The sequence below is a fragment of the Heterocephalus glaber genome, unplaced genomic scaffold (assembly GCF_053883595.1).
Source record: "Heterocephalus glaber isolate CG9 unplaced genomic scaffold, H.glaber_assembly_v1.0 deba00001463, whole genome shotgun sequence".
In the NCBI taxonomy this organism is placed as follows: domain Eukaryota; kingdom Metazoa; phylum Chordata; class Mammalia; order Rodentia; family Bathyergidae; genus Heterocephalus; species Heterocephalus glaber.
Genome location: NW_028258310.1, coordinates 7,184,199 through 7,204,699, shown reverse-complemented (window position 1 = coordinate 7,204,699; position 20,501 = coordinate 7,184,199). Strand labels below are relative to the sequence as shown.

Here is a 20,501-nt window from a genome sequence, read left to right as displayed (position 1 = left end):
AAATGCCTTTTGAATAATGAAATGGACCTAGTCCTTTGGGGGCAGAGGAAGAATGTGATGGCTTAGATATAAAATATCTCCACAAAGTTTCATGTTTAGAAGTGGGTTCTGGTCAAAAGTGCCAGGTTACTGGGAGAATGACTTGGAAGGACATATTCTTAGCACTGATCTCTCTTCTCTTCTATTCTCTTCTCCTTTCCTCTCCCCTCCTCTCCCCTCCCCTCCTCTCCTCTCCTCTCATCTCATCTCTTCTCCTCCTTTCCTCTCCTCCCCTCTTTCACTTCCATCCCCCCACCCCCATCTCTCTGTCTTTCCTAGCTGCCATGGCTTAAGCAACTTTCTTCCATCATACTCTTTCCTATGCCATTCTCCCATGCTGTTTCTGCCTTGGAGGGTCCTGCCCATGGATTGAACCAACTGAATCTGTGAGCCAAAGTAATCCTCTCCTCCTTTAGGCTATAAACTTGGCTATTGTGTCTCAATGATGAGAAAATTGTCTTTTACACTATGAAAAATTGATATAATTATAGGCTGGAATTTTATTCAGAAATATGTTATTATAACCCTGAAGAAAAAACGAAAACTGATAAAGAGGAAGAGATCAATAAATCCATGACTGACTTCTAAAAATAAAATTAACAAATTTGGCAGACAGTGAGAAGGAAGAGTTAAGTAAAAATTACAGATTTATGGCATATGTGCCAGTATATGTTTTGGGTCTAGAATCCTAAAATAAGAACTGACTTGGGAAAAGATATGTCGCATATACTGAGTATGATTTTTTTCACGTGCAATCAACCTAGAAAGAGTATAAGGCATTCTTTAATCTGAGCCTCTTTTTTTCATGGTTGTGGTTTTGTAAAGATTCAGCTTACAAATTGTTCTATGGGAAAGATATTTTAATTGAATGTAACTGTTTTTCTCCAAAATTTCTAGAACCAAGTAAAAATTTCAACTTTACCTTTGTTTGAACTTCCTTGGAAACAATCATTAATAGCTTTGTCTTGATGGATGAGATTCATCTCTATTGCTAGAAGAAAAAAACATTTTTACATATATTAACAATGGAAACATAAAATAACTAACTGTATACTAACAAAAAAACAACTTAAGTAATTTTTTTTTTTTGATACCAGGGATCGAGCTCAGGTCCTTGCGCTTGCGCAGCAGGAGGCGAAACCACTGAGCTAAATCCCAGGCCCAACTTAAGCAATTTTTGCTAATTGTAAGTAATAAAAGCACAATTCAAAATGCCATTAGCCCAGCCTGTCAGCAATCACAGTACACATAGGACATTTTAGAATTAGAGAGCTTGGAAACTACTCTTTATGTATACATAGCCATTCCTTCTTACTAATGAATAAAAATGTAAGGTAAACACTAAGTGAAGCATAAAACATTTGGAATTGATTTGAATATTTTGTTTATCCTGTGAAAGGATTTTCACAATTCTCTGCAGAAATTCTGGTCCATGAACTACTTAAATTACTCTTTAGTTAGGCTTACAGTAGAGGGTTATACTCAGGAGAGTTGACTATCATAAGGGATGAAAATTTTATTCAAGATCATTTATTGGAAAAGAATATAAAATTGTATTAATATATGGATGTTCTCTGGAGAAAACAAAATACTTCTCTCATCTATCTTTACCAATTCCCTGAAAGTAATAAAGAGAGTGCTTTATTTGCATTTAAGAAAGCTGTAGTTAAAACATCTGATCCCATTAGTGTATTTTTCTGTATTTTGCAAAAGTTTTGTTTACATGTATCTAGGATATCCTTATAAGTTTGAGAAATTGCACCTGTGATGTATATTGATAATTAATAGAAATCCTACTATATTAAAAAGACTTACTCTTTCTTTCCAATATCTAGAAATCAAATGTTAAGATTATGTTGTCACTGACGTTAAAAAGAAATAGTGATAAACTTGGTAGATTGAAAGGCAAATACCCCAAGAAAAATAATACATTTAGAAATTTGTTGTCACTTATATTTAAACTTATCAGTTCTCTTCACTCCTTGACTGCTAGATGAAGTCAGGCTCCTTAGGAAAGAGGAGTGAAGGGTGATGTGTGGGAGAAAATTTTATAGTTCTCCAGTACGAAGTATTTGAAAGTCTGTCTCTGAGAGCCACTGAATATTCAGAGTAAATAAGCATAGTTAAAGGGAAGCTTTACAATTTTATTAGTGATAATCCCTGGATACAGCTTTAATCTTCATTATATCCTTGTTTTCTATATATGGCCTATATCACTACCACTATCCATTGGGTTATGGAATGTCTGGTCCCAGGCATGCAATCCCATACAGCCACTGGAATGCCCGTCCAATGTGCAGATGCCAAATGACTATGAAACCATGACTAGGGTACCACTGATTGTATCTTTAAGAAAGGAAAGGAATAGTAAATCTAATTCAAATTCTTGGACAACAAAAGATATTAAGATTAGAGTTCAGAATATATCACTCTATATGGCCGGCTGCGAATCAAATTCTACAAATATTTTTGGAAATATGATATCCTTTCCTTTGAATAAATACATAAGAATTACATTTCCGAGTTCTTTGAGAGCTATTTACTTAAAAACTGTCAAAAAATTACCAAACCATTTTCCAAAAGGGTTGTACAATTATATAAAAATAAATTTAGACTGTTTTCCAAAGAGGTTACAAAATATTATATTTCCACTATTCAAGAATTCCCTGTGCTCTATATACTACCAAACTTGTGGTATTTCTGGGTTATTTCATTTCAGCCATGGTAGTGGATACATAGTGGCATCTCACTAAGGTTTACATACCCAGAGTCCACCAAAACTATGTACACATCAGCAAAAAAAATTGTATAAATATTTTAATACTAAATGTATTGAGACACTATGGGATTAATATGTTACCTTTAGCCTCTACAATTACAAGAGATGTTCAAAGTGGTTGCCATTAGCCTTCAGACATTTATTTGTACAGTGAACTGCTGAAGTGTGTATACACTTTTTGGCAGACTTTGTATATTTTCCTAATTACCCATTAATAACATTGAGTATTTTTAAATGCTTATTAGGCTTATATATGTCTTCTTTTGTCAACTATAAAAATCATTTGCTCATATTTAAATATATTATTTTTCTTTATATTGTTAAGATATAGAAGTTTATGTTCTGTATATTCATTCTTGGTTAGATATACATATTGTAAAATTTGCCTTTTTAGCTTCTTGGTGGTATCTTAGAAAACCGTATCTTTAATTTTATTTTTAGTAGAAAAATCTTTAGAAAGTAAAAAAAAAAATAGTAAGGGACTTTAACTTGAGCAATAGCTAGGCTGGCCCTTAACAAAGATGAGTAAGGAAAAATAGCAAGGACTGCACGGTGGGAGCAGCTGGAGGGGTCACACTCATGAAATGGATCAGACTGGCTCCTAGTTCTTTAATGTATTAATGACTAATTGACCAACGTTTTTATGATTTGTGCTCCTACTGTCCCTTTAAGAAATCTTTAAGCCTAACAATGAATACTTTATGTTTTCTTTTTAAAAGTTGTATAGTTTAGCTTTTACATTGCTCTGGTTGTCTATTGCTGCATAACAAAATATAAGACAACTTAGTGGTTTAAAACAACAACCACATTTATTTGGCTTATTAGTATACAGTTTGAGCTGAGCTTGGTAAGCACTGCTTTCTTCTCACCATTTGATGTCAGTTGAGCAGTTGGAAGGCAGCAGGCTGTAATCTGAACATTTCATTCACTTATATGCCTGGTTGATATTGTTTATCAATTAGGATCATTGTTGGAGTTTCCAGACAGAAACTCCCCTACGTACTTGGACTTCCTTCTAATATGATACTTGGATCAAACAACTCCCTGAGAGAAAACATCAGAAAGATGTCTGTGATAGTTGAGTGTGATGTCAACATGAGTAAGAAACACCTGGCTGGTTTGTTTAACATAGTTCTAGGTGTGTCTGAATGATGGACTTACAGAAAAGAGAAGACCCACCCTGGTGAGTGCCACCAACCAATAGGCTTGTAGCCTAGATGGAATAAAAACAAAGAAGAAGGAAGTCTGTCTTCTGTTTCTTTGGAGGAGCTCTAGTCCTTGCCATCACCTTTAGAAGCTTCCGAGCTTCCAGTGCAGGCTCTTCAGCATTACACCATAGACCCTTCAATTTCCTGGTGCACACTCACACAGTCCTTTTGATTCTTCCACACCTGACTGTGCAGGCAACCACTGTAAGCCTACCTTGCAAATTTCTTTTCTCTCTAGTGAACACTGACTGATAAGTGTCATACATCACATGGCCTGGCCTCAGGAATTATACCATCACCATATTCTCTTTTTAGAGCAAGTTGCTAAAGCTGCACATTTAACGTTGGCCCACATTTTTAAAAGACTGAATGTTTAAGGCATTTAAATCTGCAGATGTGTTTAAAACTGCTATATGCTTTTAGGCATACAATTCACAATGAGTAATTTTAGAATATGGTATGAGGAAGAATTTTAGTTAATTACTTTTGCAAAATGTATAATTTTGTTTTTGCACCATTAGTTGAAAACCCTATTGTTTTCCTCTTTGAATTACATTAGAATCAATTATAAAAATAAAATAACTATATACGGACAGGTCTCCTTCTGGAATTACTCTTCTGTAATATTCATCTACATCACTCCTCTAACATTTTCTTGGTAATTGCAGGTTTTTAGTATCTTGAAATCACATAGTGCAAATCCTCCAATTTTGTTATTTAGGAAGTTGTTTTGGCTATTCCTGTTTTTTTGTTTCCATTTAAATGTTAAAATCTAATAATCAATTTCTAATTTTTAAAATTCTAGATAAAATCAATTTGAAAAGAAACAACATTTTAATAATATTGAGGCTTTCAATTCATGAACACAGGATAGTGCTACATACATTTAGGTGTTTTCTAATATCTATAAGGTTTTCTTGGCATATTTTTCAGTATATAGGTCTTAAACATATACACTTATACAATCTTTAAATATGTTACTGTGTGTAGTTGAATGTTTTTAATGGTAATTTAAAATTTTCATTTTATCTTTGTTCATTACTACTATATAAAATATACTATTTTTAAAGTAAATTTTTTACATATTTGGAGTATACAATACGATATTATGGGATATGCATAGAGAGTAAAAAGATTACTATATTATAACAAATTAACATATTCATCATCTCACATGCTTAGTCTTTTGTACGAAAGCAACTAAAATCTCATTAAGCATGAACCTCATTCAATATAATTTTATTAACTATATTCATATCATACATTACACCTATACATTTATTCATTCTACATATCTCTTACATTGTATCCTTTGACTTAATCTATGTATTTCCTCTCTTCACCCCTCATAAGTAGTTTTATTTCCATTTCTGTGCAATTGAATTTTTTAAAGATTGCACATTTAAGTGAGGTCATGCAGTATTCTTCTTTCTGTTTATGGCTTATTTCACTTATAATGCTGTTTACAAATGGTATGATCTTTCTGGGCTAAACAATAGGGCTGATCTTTTCAGGGCTGCAGCAAACATGAGAAGGGAGATATAGTCATGAGGTGATATTTTATTTCCTCTGGGTATTGTCACCATTGATCATGATAAATCATTTAACTGTATTAAGAAATGCCCAAGGAATTAGTAAAGCACACTTTTGGGTATGTCTGGGTAGGTCATGGAGGCGTAATCTTGGGTAGTTTATCTGATCCCTGGTGTGTTCCTTTCTGGCATTGTTCCCTTGCTTTGACAAGAACTAAGCATCTTTGCTCTGCCACATCCTTTTGCCATGTTTCTGCCTTGGAACCAGCTTACCACAGACTGAATCCCCAGAAACTGTGAGACAGATTAAATCTGTTCTCCTTTAAGTTCTATGTGTCAGGTATTTTACATCAGAGATGGGAAAACTAATACACATATATACCCAGAAGAAAGATTGCTGGGTCATGTCATAGTACTATTTTTAACTTCTTTAGAAAACTCAGCACTATTTTCCATAATGGCTGTACCAATCTATAGTAATGTACAAGAGTTCCCTTTTAAGTCAGATATGGTGATGCGTGGCTATAGTCTCAGCTACTCAGCAGGCTGAGGCAGGAAGATCACTTGAGCCCAGAAGTTTGAAAGCAGTCTAGGAAACATAGCAAGATCCTGGCTCAATAAAGAAACAATAAATAATTACTTTATGTCCACAAAAAAATTTCACCTTGGGGTTTTTGGTCATGTATTCTACAACTCTGTTAAACACACTTATTAATTTTTAAATTAATTTCTCTGCAGAGCCCACTGTGTTCTCCTTATTTTCAAAGTGGGTATCTTTTATTTCTTGATCTGCTTTATTACACTGGCTACTATCTACAGAAAAATGTTTAATAGAAGTCCTTCGAGAAAACCTAATTGCCCCTTTCTGGTCTAAGGGTAAAATCAATATGATTTTAGCTTTAAGTTTTTCACGGATTATTTTTACAGGCTGGGAAATTTTCTTTCTATACTTACTTTGCTGAGAATGTTTAATATGAGTTGGTGTTAAATTTTATCAAATATGTTTTCCAGTAGCATTTATTGATGTGATCATTTGAACCTCTCTTTAATGCTCTTAATATGGTGAATTACATTGTTTTTCAAAGGCTAAATGAAACTATGGTTCCTAGAATAAACCTCACATGATCATCATATATTATTTTCTTCATATTATCAGGTATGATTTGGTTTTATTAAGAATATTTATATTTACATTCAGGAGGGATATTTGTCAGAATTTTTCTTTTTTTTAATATCTTATTTTGGCATAGAGTAATACTGAACTCTTAAAATGAATTATAAGTATCCTCAACTCTTCTATTTCCTAAAATAGAAATTGTACAATTTCCTTCTAAATATAGAAGAACTTACCAGTGAACCCATGTAACCTAGAGTGTGTGTGTGTTTGAAACTTTTGAATTATGAATTTAACATTTTTACATATAAAAGTGTTCATATTTTTTTCTTCCTATATCAGTTTTGATAACTTGTGTCTTTTTAGAAATTTTACCATGACATTTAAATTGTCCAATTGTTCATAATATTACTACATATTTGTTAATGTAAGATGCATACTAATGTCTTCTTTTTATTTCTAACATTGGAAATTTGTGTCTTGTTTCTTATTCATTAAAACTAACAATCTTATTGATTTTTATCGAACTAAATTTAAATTTTGTTTTCTCTATTGCTTCTGTGTTTCCCTTTCATTGATTCCCTCATGATTTTCTTCTTTTCACTTATTTGAGGTGTATTTTTTTCCTCTTTTTATGCTTTTAAGGTAGAAGTGTAGACCGTTGATTCGAGGTTCTTTTTCTTTACGAAGATAAGAATTTAAAGCTATTTTTTATTCTGATTAGTGCTTTAGCTGCAATTTATATATTTTCACATGTTCTATTTTAATTTTCATCCAATTTTTCAATTTTACTTTCTATTAGTACATGTTTATAGTATGTAATGATTACATTATTCATAGCAAATTTGTTTTTTAATGCACCATAATGGCAATCTTGATAAATGTTTGAAAGCAGTGTGTGATCTGTTATTATTGAGTAAGGTGTTTTATAAATGTCAATGTAATTGTCTAGTTGGTTGAAGTTTTCTACTTACTAATTTAGTGTCTACTTCTTCAATCAATTACTGAGAAAGAAGTGTTAAAATCTGCAACTAAAATTTGGGCTTTGTCCATTTCTTCTGGAAGTTTTATAAAATTTTGCTTAATATATATTGCAGCTGTTTTATTAGGTACTTAAATATTTGTGCTTTCATGCTTTTTTATTAACTTACCCCTTTATCATTATGAAATGATCCTTTTAAAAAATTTTGTTACTTAAGAGGTATTTGAATCTAAAGCTCTGAACTTGTTTTGCTTTGTTTTGGTACCAGGGATCGAACTCAGGACCTTGCGCTTGCAAGGCACATGGCGGCTAAAGTTTTGAACTTGTGATGGCAGGAGAGATGGCTATAGACTGAGTAAAGATAAGGTTCAGATACAGAACCCTGGGAAACATCAACATTAAGAGAGTTACCAAAGAAAAATGTGCCCATGAGAGATTAAAATGGAGTTGAGAGCAAAGATGAAACAGTACCAAGAAAAATAAGTGCTATAAAAAGAAAATGAAAGGAGAGTTTTAAAGAGAGTATTTTAAAGTGCCAAATATTTCAGGGTCACTATTGAAGATTAGGTTTGAAAATTGACCATAAAAGTAGTCTTGAGGAGTGTATTAATCAATCCAGCAAGAACATTACAATGATGAGTTGAACTCATGGATGTGAAAGGAGGGAAAAGGAAGCCAATGTCTGGAAGACTTATTGAGGCGAAGGTTGTAAGAAGGGAAAGATTTGAGCATGTTGATGAATGGAGATAAAAGAAGAATTTGAAAGTACAGAAGAGAAAAGGGATTTACATTGCAATAAGAAGCTGAATGAGTATTAGAAGTTGATTGAGCTGGGGTATATTTTGGTGGGTCCTAAGTTCAATATCTGGCACAACAACAGCAACAACAAGGAAAGAAAGAAAGGAAGGACAGAAGGGAAGGAGGGAGGGAGAGAGAGAAAGAGAGAAAGAGAAAGAAAAAGAAAGAAAGAAAGAAAGAAAGAAAGAAAGAAAGAAAGAAAGAAAGAAAGAAAGAAAGAAAAGGAAAGAAAAGAAAAGAAAAAGAAAGGAGGGAGGGAAAAAAGAGCCTAGTGAGAAATCATACCAAACAGAAATAAAAATCTATTATAGGTTGATATAACTCAGTGGTAGAGCATTTCCCTAGCATGCTTGAGGCACTGTTTTTAATTCCCAGTACCACAAAGAGGAAGAGGATCAGGAAGAGGGGGAGGAAAAAAAAAAAGAGGTTAATTGAATAAGAAATGTAGTACAATGCCAGTTATTGACATTCACAAAATAACATTTTAATACTCATAATGAACTTCAAGTAGGACCATTTCTACATATCATGTCCACCCCAGTCTTCTTTGTAGAAGAAATACTAACCACTTTGACATATCTGAGTTATCACAGAAGCTCTCATGATTTGCCAATTATTTTCCCTCAGTTCCATCAGTTTCCATGTCATGCAGTGGTGTGCTCACCACAGAAGAATGTCATGTTTTCCCACTATGTTAGTGTATACAAGATGAATAAAATATGTTTCCAAGTAACATTCTGAACATAGATTATAGTATTTTTCATCATTTCTTATATGGAACACAACAGTTTGTTGTTTCTAACATGACATAAATCTAAAATTTGAAGAAACAATAATTGCATGATTTCTAAAATGTTTTTGGCATAAACACAAGAAATAACAAGCTGTACATTTTTATACACATGTCAATGTGCAATTGTCATCTATATTATATATTCTTAAAGTTCTTTACTTAGAGTGATGGAGACACGCTTTGCTAGTGACTAAAGTATTGTTTTATCAGGTTCTTAACCATTTTTGGTCACAAATAAGCTCTAGAATTTTATGTTCCATATTCCTGGAAGAAATACATGTATCTCTACCTATATGGGCAGGTAATTTTGTGTACATTTTTGGAGACATAAGATACCAACTCATTTAAAAGAATATAAACTTTTTGTAAACTGGGGATAATGTTAAAAGAAAAATAAGAGGCATGACATAAATAGCATTGTACTATCTTTTAAAAGCCTAAGTTTTTTGAGATTTAGATTCAAGTCTTGACCCAGAACTTGGTAGCTGCATGTTCTTGGATGTTATTTAACAACTCTTAGTTTACATATATTCATATCTAAAAGGGAATTGGAGTATGGATTAAATTAGGTAGCAAGTAAACTATATGACCAATGTATATCATAGAGATGATGACTGTTTGTTTTGAGTACCAAACACCTTCAATTGAATGGCTTTCAAAGCCATTTTTCCAATTTTCACTTAGTGCTTTTTATGTCCAAATCTCCAAAGTTAGAGATTAAAAATCTTACATAAAGTTCATCCCAAGATCAAACTTCTAAATGATGTGTTTGATAAAGGAAATATTACTGTGTTGGATACACACATCTCAGATAGATCCCACCTCAAGTGGAAATAACTTTCTAGGGGTCAAATTGTTACAAAAGGTCAGTGTGTACCATGTGTCAGTGAGCAAAATTCTCTTCAGTATTTGAACTATAGAGTGACATGTATTTTGAAAGGTTGTTCCCAACACTAATGAAGATAGCTGGAATAAAAAGATATTTAACATTGCCAGAAAAAATATATACATGTTTCAGAAATAAGCAGAATAATTGTGATAATTTTATCAAACAGTATGTTTCCTTTGTTTCAATCATCAAAGGCGAGGTTCTTGGCATATAATAATATACATAATTCTAGATCATAAAACGTATTATAAAGCTACAAGTTTAATGTTGGTTTTAAAGACTGTTCATTTGGTTAACACTGACATTTGGCCAACACTGACATTTGGCCTCTCAAACAGAGCTCTCCCCAAAAGTCATGTACTCTCAGGCATGGCCTCAGTAAAGAGGGTGAGGCTTTCATTTGAATTTCCTTGTCTTCTCTTATTTCAGTGAGGAGCAGTACCCTAAGGCTGTGTGCTGACCTCAGAACTTAAGTCTAGACAGAATACTAAAAACTGCCTTTAATATGTGCCATGAACAGTGTCCAAAATATCATCCTTTGAATGGGTTACAGTTTACTATGCCAAAATCCTTCTCTGTGTAGTTGCACCCAGAGCAGGTGCTTCTATGGAAAATATATCCAAGGCCATTTCTGTTCTCACTTTGCTTTGAGTAAAGCCAGTTTTTAATTTAAAAAGTACATGGTTTGATTCCTCTTAGACGTTTTACTGACATAGAAGTCCAAGTAAATTTTCACTGAGGCTACAAGAAGGTATCTTTCTCTGAGGCTCCTTAACATGGAGGAAGAGTTTTGAAAGTAGTTTGAGAAAACTATGCCCTTCTAAAATTGAATTTCATTCAAGTAATTGAAATTTTTAAGAACATTTTGCCCCCTTGCCAATTTTATTATGCCACTTATTTTTATTTAAATTACAGATTCTTTTTTGTTTCTTTCTCTGGATAGGCTGGCACCAGATCACCTCCTGAGTAGAGCAAACATTCCAAGAGACATCTTGCCAAAAATAATGGAAATCTGGTTACAACTGAATGTATAAAATCGTACCTGAGATGCTTAGCAAACACATCTACAACAGATGCCAGTGACTGCAGCTGCTGTTTCTATGGGGGGGGGGTGGAATATGTGTGTGTACATACTATTTTTTGTTATGAATCTCTGAATATCTGTCTTTTAAGATTTCATATTTATAGAGGCCACAATTTCTGTTCAATGATATGGACCAAAACGACTATTAATAATTCACAGACTCAAGTAAAATGATATGTCCCAAATTAAAAGATAGAAATTATTTCTAAAACATCTTAAATATTCTCCACTAACATTTGCCAAACATAATTTTCAACACTGATTTAAACTTTTTTCCCTTTAGAAGTTCTACACACATTTGAAATAAATAGCATATAATTGATATCTTTTGAAGTCTAACTATGTTATACTGCCTTCTTCAAATTCTAAAAGTATTATGTAGAAAAATATTGAGAATGTATTTCCTTAATTTAAACAAAGGCATGAGACATCCACCAAAAACTACCATTATAAATACTGTTCAGAAGACAAGGAAACGTGATTCAGGGAAGGAAGCAGATTTTACTTTCCCAGAAATCTGTTTCACAAGGGAGGACATATGGATGTACAACCTTCCTGGAAGACTGGATTGTTGCATCTTCAAAAGTGATTCTTTTATTCAATCTTGACTTAATCTCAAAACTGTGTGAAGAATAACTTCAGAAATTTAAAATATTTTTAAAATGTGAACATGTAAATTACTAAATATAAATATGTCTGTAATTCCATGAGAAAGACAGTCATCCTATCCAAAAAAATTTTTTACAAGGAAACAATGACATGAATTGATAGTTTGGAGAAGTTATCCTTCTAAATGAGACTTTTGAATTGGAAACAAAGACCTTGATACTATAAGAGCCACTATAGTATAGCTGATTTAAAGCACCAGGGGTTTGAAAGGTCACAATATATTATTTTCAGTAAGTACACTTCTGGAATGTTTCAGTTTAGATTATGCATCCTGGAAACATGGATTTAATTAAAGGAACCCTTCAGATAATTGTGGGACTGATTTTCAAAGGCGTGCTAGATGATTCAGATTCCTAGCAACATTCTGAGCTGAGTCTTTTAAAGCCTGATCTGGAAGGTCAATCCTCTGAGAATTTACATTTTCCAAGAACTAACAAAATTCCCTGGCAGGACATCTAGAAGTCAAAAATTGTGATCTGGAGCATCTTTATCTTAAATATATCAACTTTGAGCAATTTTACTGGTCTCTTAGAAAGGCCTGGAGGGGATTAATCTGGACAAGGTAACATGTAATTGCCCAAAATGTAGCCAGAATCTGAGACCTCTATTGCAGTCTTGATCAGTGATTTACCTGTGTATTAGTATTTAACACACTGAAACATCTCTACTGAAGTACAGATAAAAACAATGATCTCCAAAATGGAAGTTCATGCATCCCCAGGAAATGGAAAAACAAACCATTGGGGTCTAGAAAGAAAATATTACAAGTCCTACTTATATTTTCTTTTAAACTCATTTTTTAAAAAAACTTTATAGATGTATTTAGAATATATCTAATATATTAAAATAGTAGCATATGTGATATAAATAAATAGGCATGCTTAACTGCTGACACATGATCAACAATGTTTGCCTAAATAGATGTCACAAATTCTGAGACAGTTCCATATTGGGAGATCCCTCTGCCTCTTCTGAATGGGTTGTAGAGTTAGTGGACCTGCTATTTGATTGCAAGCTATGAAGGTCAGTGTTTCCATTTTATTCCAGACCTTTCTGGCTGGCTGTGGATTCATTGTCTGATTTAATAAATATTTACCAAGCACCTGTGAGATTTGAGGCTGAATGAGTTTAGAAAGGAAACATAGAGCCTTCATAGAACCTACATTCAAACAAAAGAAAGGACAAAGTAGCAAGAAAATAAACATAATGTTAAAGCCAGGCAACATCACATATCTTTGATGTGAGAGGAACACATTATCTATGTGATATTCCTGCCAAAAATGTTTAGTTTGACTGTAATAATGAAATACATTAAAATTAAAAGATATTCTTCAAAAATTATTAATAATGTGAAAGGTAAGTGCTAGGGATCTGATCTAGATGAAGAATGGCTTAAAAAGATATAATAAAATGCAACACGTGGTCATCTAAAAGATGCTGGATGGGGAAAAAAGCTATAAAGAACATTATTGGAACAGTTCAATAGTTTAAATATGTACTGAAGACTGGATAATAAAATAGGATCCACACTATTTTTCCTGATGTGACAATTTCAGTGTAATCTTTTAAAAGTGTGACTTTGAAAACACACACTAAAGTAGGTAATGCCAGGTGAATTTTATAAAGTATTTGAAGGTTTTCCAAATGAAAAGCAGTAGCACAATAGATATAAACTCTGTGTGTGTGTGTGTGTGTGTGTGTGTGCGTGTGTAGCAGTGTAAGAGGATAAAAGAGTAATGAGGATGGAAAGGGTAATTTTTCATGTTGATCATGAGAGACCCCCCCTCTTTAATACAAGGGGTAACATTCCAGCAGAGATATAGCAGCTCAGTGAAGGGAGGAAGCAGACCGTGCAGCTCTTTGGGAGACAAGGGTTTCAAGCAGCATACCTGCCATATGTAATCTTTGCATTTCTTCTGGATTCTCCAACTTATTGGAGTACAAGTGTTTGAAGGAGTTACTAATAGTCTTCTGGGTTTTGTGGTGTTCATTGTGATTTTGTCTTTTTCATTTCCAATTGCATTGATAGGGGTCTTTTCTTTCCTTTATAAAAAAATTTTTATAAAATTGGCTAAGAGTTTCTCTAATTTGTTATTCTTTGGAAGAACCAGTTCTTCAATTGATTAATTGTCTCAATTTCATTAATTTTTGCTCTAATCTTTATAATTTTTTCCTTGTATAGCTTTATATTTCAATTGTTCTCATTTTTGTAGGAAATCAAGATGCATCATTTGGTTACTTATTTGGACTCTCTCTGTTTTTCCATATGGCCATTCACAACTGTAAACTTTCCTCTTAGTATTGTTTTTGTTGTGTCCTCTAAGTCTGGTATGTTGTATTGGCATTATCATTTGATTCCAGGAACTAATTTCTTTCTTAATTTCTTCTGTGACCCATTGATTATTCAAGGGTGTATTGTTTAATCTCCATGAATGTGCAGAACTTCTGTGGTTTCTTTTGCCATAGATTTCTAGCTTCATTAAATTATGATCTAATAATATGCATTAGATAATTTCAATTCTTTTGTATTTATTCAAGCAATGTTTATGGGCTATTATATGGTCTCTTTAAGAGAAAGTTCCATTTGCTGCTGAGAAGAATGTGTTTTCTGTTGTTCAGTTGAACATTCTATGGATATATATTAATTCTATTTGTTTGAAGATATAGATCACTCTGATAATACTTTATAATTTTTTATCTAGTTGATCAGCCTATTTGTGATATGGGATATTGAATTCCCCCCACCATAATTGTGTTGATGTTTATCTGATTTTTTGTGTCTACTAGTGTTTGTTTTATGAGGTTGCATGTGCCATATATATATATATATATATATATATATATATATATATATATGTCATCTTATCCTATTGAATTGCTCTTTACCCAATATGTAGTAATCTTCTTTGCCTATTCTGATCAGTTTTGGTTTGAACTCCACTTTGTCTGAAAATACAATAGCTACTCTTGCTTGTTTTCAGGCTCCCATTTCTTGGAATATTGTTTTCCATTCATTGATTTTTAGTTTGTGGATGTTCTTTTGGATTAAATATACTTCTTGTATACAATGTATCATTAGGTTTTGTTTCTCGATCCGATCCGTCAATCCATTTCTTTCATTTAGGGAGTTGAAACCATTTATACTGAGATATTACTGAAAGGTACTGATTTATTCCTATCATTATATATTTTTGTTAATGCTGATACTTTTATTCCATTTTACTTAACTCTTTAGCCTACCTGGTGTATTCATTGCAGTAGCCTTTTACTAGTTCTAAAGAATATCTTATAAGCATGACATCATCTTTGATGACAATCTGCAATCTTTTCTTATAAGACTTCACAAAGTCCTTCTAAAATTGTAAATGAGAAAAGGACTTTAAATATTATTTCAACCAAATTTTGCACTTTTTACCTGAAATAGCTAAGACCCAGAAAGGTGAAACAATAACCCAGCTCGTGTTTTGAGTCCTTTGTGGTGCAGCAGCCACAAGAACCCTGCTCCAAACCATTTCTACTGTACCATTGTTCCTCTTGAAGTTGAAAGGGAAGAATGATCTTTTAGCTATAAATTCTGCTTGCCTAGCCCAAGCACTTGCCCAAGTAATTATAACTCACCTACACTCTCCAATTCTGCTCTGAAATAGCTTCATCTCTTTTTGAAATGACAAATCATTATTTACAATATGAAAACTGGTGGAAATGTTGTTAATTCTAAAATCATAATACTCATATACTATTTTCACAAGCTTAAATTAATTTTCCTTAAATTTTAAAATTTATAATCTGTATATTTGAATCACTGAAGATTTTTCATCCTCTTTTTCTGTCATTTTCTTTACATAAAAGCTATAAATTCCTCCCTACCTTAAACTGAGCCTGGATTTTCTTTCTGTGTTTTCCCTGCACTCCTGGGTATCTTCCTTCCCTAGAAGATTTTATTTAAGGTTCTCTTTTTTGATTCATGAAATCTCATACTTTTATGATCTCTTGAACATCTACCATTTATTTTACTTTTCTTTTGGAGATTTGTATACTTCACTTCTTCTGTGAAAATCCTACAGTTCTCTTCTATTTAAGATAATTGTACACAGAAAATGTTCTTTTGAGGCAGTTATAAAATAGCAATAAGTTATATTAGCACAAAAACAAATAGTAATTTGTTAGTTTCTTGGTTTCTTAACTTCAGAAAAATATCTTCTGAAAAAACACCAGAAATATCCTATGATAAAAAAATATTAATCAAAGATGCAACTAGTATCCACAAACAGGATCCTGCTGAAATATTAGGATTTGTCACTAGAAAAATATGGAAGAACTACCATTGTTTTCCTCTGGGAAAATTAAAAATGATAAATAAATAAGAGCCAGTAAGTAACTGTGAATGAGAAGATGCAGATGTTTCACAGAAATAAGCCATCACTTTAACGTTGTTATGACCATATTTAAATATAATAAGTCTACACAGTAACAGATTATTCCAAGACACTAATGGAAGGGAGATTATCATTAAAAGATATTTATAATAACTAGCCGCCCAGCAGCCTGCCGGCTGAGCAGGAAGCAGCCAAGGAGGCAGCCCCTCACCCACCCGGCCCAAGATGGGGACCCCCAGGCCCAGGTGTGCTGGTCACCATGACAACAGAGACAGGCCCAGATTCTGAGGTCAAGAAGGCTCAAGAGGAGGCTCCCTAACAGCCTGAGGCTGCTGCCACTGTGACTACCCCCGTGATCCCTGCAGGCCATGGCCACCCAGAGGCCAACTCCAATGAGAACCATCCGCCCCAGCAGGACACTCGGCCTGCTGAACAGAGCCTAGACATGGAGGAGAAGGACTACTGAGAGGCTGATGGCCTGTCAGAGAGGACCACACCCAGCAAGGCCCAGAAATTGCCCCAGAAGATTGCCAAGAAGTACAAGAGTGCCATCTGCCGAATCACTCTGCTTGATGTCTCTGAGTACGAGTACAAGGTGGAGAAGCATGGCCGGGGCCAGGTACTGTTTGATCTGGTCTGTGAGCACCTCCACCTACTGGAAAAGGACTACTTTGGCCTGATCTGCGATGCTGACAGCCAGAAGAATTGGCTGTACCCCTCCAAGGAAATCAAGAAGCAGATCTGGAGCAGCCCCTGGAATTTTGCCTTCACTGTCAAGTTCTAGCCCCCTGACCCGGCCCAGCTGACAGAAGATATCACAAGGTACTACCTGTGCTTGCAGCTGCAAGCAGATATCATCATGGGCTGGCTGCCCTGCTCCTTTGTCACACATGCCCTGCTGGGCTCCTATGCTGTGCAGGCTGAGCTCGGTGACTATGATGCCAAGGAGCACGTAGGCAACCATGTCAGTGAGCTCCACTTCACCCCAAACCAGACCTGGGAGCTGGAATAGAGGATCATGGAGCTGCACAAGACATACAGGGGCATGACCCCAGGTGAAGCAGAGATCCACTTCCTTTAGAATGGCAAGAAGCTCTCCATGTATGGAGTCAATCTGCACCGTGCCAAGGACTCTGAAGGCATTGACATCATGCTAGGTGTCTGTGCCAATGGCCTGCTCATCTATCGGGACCGGCTGAGAATTAATCGTTTTACTTAGCCCAAAATTTTCAAGATCTCATACAAGAGGAGTAACTTCTATATCAAGATCCAGCCCAGGGAGTATGAGCAGTATGAGAGCACAATTGGCTTTAAACTTCCAAACCACCGGTCAGCCAAGAGGCTGTGGAAGGTCTGCATCGAACACCACACGTTCTTCAGACTAATATCCCCAGAGCCCCCACCCAAGGGTTTCCTGGTGATGGGCTCCAAGTTCCAGTATAGTGGAAGAACCCAGGCACAGACACGCCAGGCCAGTGCTCTCATCAATTGACCTGCACCCTTCTTTGAGCGTTCCTCCAGCAAACAATACACCATGTCCTGCAGCCTTGCAACAGAGTTCTCCCACCCAGACTCAGTCAGTGAGAACCACGACACAGGACCTGATAGTGACAAGCCAGAGGAGGATGCTGAGTCTGGAGGGCTGTGTTCAGAGGCTGAGGGAGAGGTTAGGACCCCTACCAAGATCAAGGAACTAAAGCCAGAGCAGGAAACCACGCCAAGACACAAGCAGGAGTTCTTGGACAAGCCAGAGGATGTCCTGCTGAAGCATTAGGCCAGCATCAATGAGCTCAAGAGGACCCTGAAGGAGCCCAACAGCAAGCTGATCCACCGGGATCAGGACTGGGAGTGAGAACACAGGCTCCCCTCCTCAACTGCCTCACCCTCTCCCAAGGGCACCCCTGAGAAAGCCAGTGAGCCTGTGAAAACAGAAACCATGACTGTCAGCAGCCTGGCCATCAGGAAGATTGAGCCAAAGGCCATACTGCAGAGCAGAGTCTCCACTGTGGACCACACCCAGGTTGATGGGAGTGCCCCACTGGGGAAGGAGTTCATGACAATGACCCCCTCCATCACCACAGAGACCATATCGACCACAATGGAGAACAGTCTCAAGTCTGGGAAGGGGGCAGCTGCCATGAGCCCAGGCCCACAGACGTTGGCCACGGAAATCCATTCTCTTTCTCCAATCATTGGGAATGATGTCCTCACCAGCACCTACGGCACCTCTGTGGAAACCCCTCTCAACCTCTGCCACCACCCATGTTACCAAAACTGTGAAGGGAGGGTTTTCTGAGACAAGGATTGAGAAGCGAATCATCATTACTGGAGATGAAGATGTCGATCAAGACCAGGCCCTGGCTTTGGCCATCAAGGAGGCCAAACTGTAGCACCCTGACATGTTGGTAACCAAAGCTGTGGTATACAGAGAAACAGATCCATCCCCAGAGGAGAGAGACAAGAAGCCACAGGAATCCTGACCTCCATGAAGAGATGCTGGCATGTCTGGTCCAAACCAAGCCAGAGAACCATTAAGAAGGGGCCTTCATTCTGGATTCGCCAGTGCCAACACTGATGTCCCAGCTGCAACGTACTGTCATTCATGAGAGACTGGAAAGGGAAAAGCATATATACATAGATACATAGAGAGATATAGATATATATACAGGAAACACCACGTTCTGCACTGCTGCTGGGGCTGGCGGAGCAGTTGGCCAACAGCAACAGCCAACATCTTCAACAATCTACATTTTCTTTGCAGAAAATTGAAGAATTGGTGGGACTTTTCAGGAAAAAAAAAATGGTAACGACCATAATCCCTTGTTCCTCCCTTTTTCCTGCCAAACCATAAAAGTAGGCCAGACCACAAAGATTGTAGAAGCACTATTTAATCCTGGTTGCACATGGTCCAGTTAGTGGATGAGCATTCCATTTGCTCTTCTCCAGCATCTGTTGCCCACTTGAATGCAAAGGAAAATAGTGGTGCTGCCAAGCAAGAGAAGTCACAGCAGCAAGACACGCACAGTCAACCAATTTCTGAGAAAGAAAAAAAATCTCCCACTTGGACAGGAGGAGGAACACTGGATTATTATTTTCTGGGTCTTGACACTGGGCTGCAAAATCCACCTTCTTTTCTTCCACCCTCCCTCACCCTCAACTCTCACATGTCTTGTCATTTTCCATCTCAGCTCCCTCCCCTGTCCACACCTCTCCCCCTCTGTGTCCTGGTCCTGCTGAGGGCCACTGCAGAAGACTATTTGAACTGAGAAAAAGAAAAGAAAGCAGGAACAAAAAATAAAGCCACAGGAAGGGAAATTTAAAAAAAGAAGATATTTATAATAACTAGATTCTACTTGAATGTCTAACTGAAATATCATACTCAACAGATATAATTATACTAAAATGGAATTTAAACATAAGAAAAATTATGGTGCTACTAGAAGTAACAAGGGTGGGTTGCATGAAGCTATGGAAGAAATTTGGATTAGAAATGGAAAATAAACCAGTTCTCTTAGAGATTAGTGGTGGACATATTTAATTCTGTTTTAGTTTATCAGTCTATTAAGACTAGTCATTTAAACTTTATTTTTGTTATATAAAATTTAATAAATTCAATATCTGAACTTTTGAAAAAGTATAAGAATTAAACTTTGAAGTTATAGATACTATAATTCTTATGATAGCCTTCAAAATAAGCATCATTTTAAAGTTTATGCACTTAATTATGCAGAGCCAGCTTTTAATACTGGAGCAGTATTGGACAAACATGACTTATTCTAGGTGTTTAATCTAAAAAAATTTGGCCCCAGCTCCAGTCTGTTATTTGTTTTTTTTTTTGGAGGGGCTGGATATGCTTAATATTTGAAATTGATAGTCTCATTATAGAGAATAGAATGTCCAGAACTAGGTAATTAAAACTCCAAATTTTTTCCTCCACCTGCCTCATAAGCACAAGGTCCCGCGTTCAATCCCCAATACCAAAAACACAACAATAAAACTCCAAATTTGTTTTTAAATTGAGGCATTCCTAACCCCACAGAGTGGTTTATGTGCCCCTTTCTCACAGAAATACAATTATGTTATCAGCTTCTGTCTATAAAGCTGCTTCAACCCTCAGTCTGGGCTGCCTTCTACACTGAGAGCCCTCCTTCTGGCTGCTTTTCATTTCCATACCTGACTCACAGGTAAAACATGTATACATCCCCTGATCCCAATAAAATCTGAAAGTGCAGGCTGCC

The 20,501-nt window shown here is 35.6% G+C and overlaps 1 pseudogene; it reads left to right on the top strand.

Annotated features, from left to right (window-relative positions):
• The first annotated feature begins 16,466 nt into the window (after positions 1-16,466).
• LOC101703862 (band 4.1-like protein 1 pseudogene) lies at positions 16,467-18,884 on the top strand (annotated as a pseudogene).
• The last annotated feature ends 1,617 nt before the right edge of the window (positions 18,885-20,501 follow it).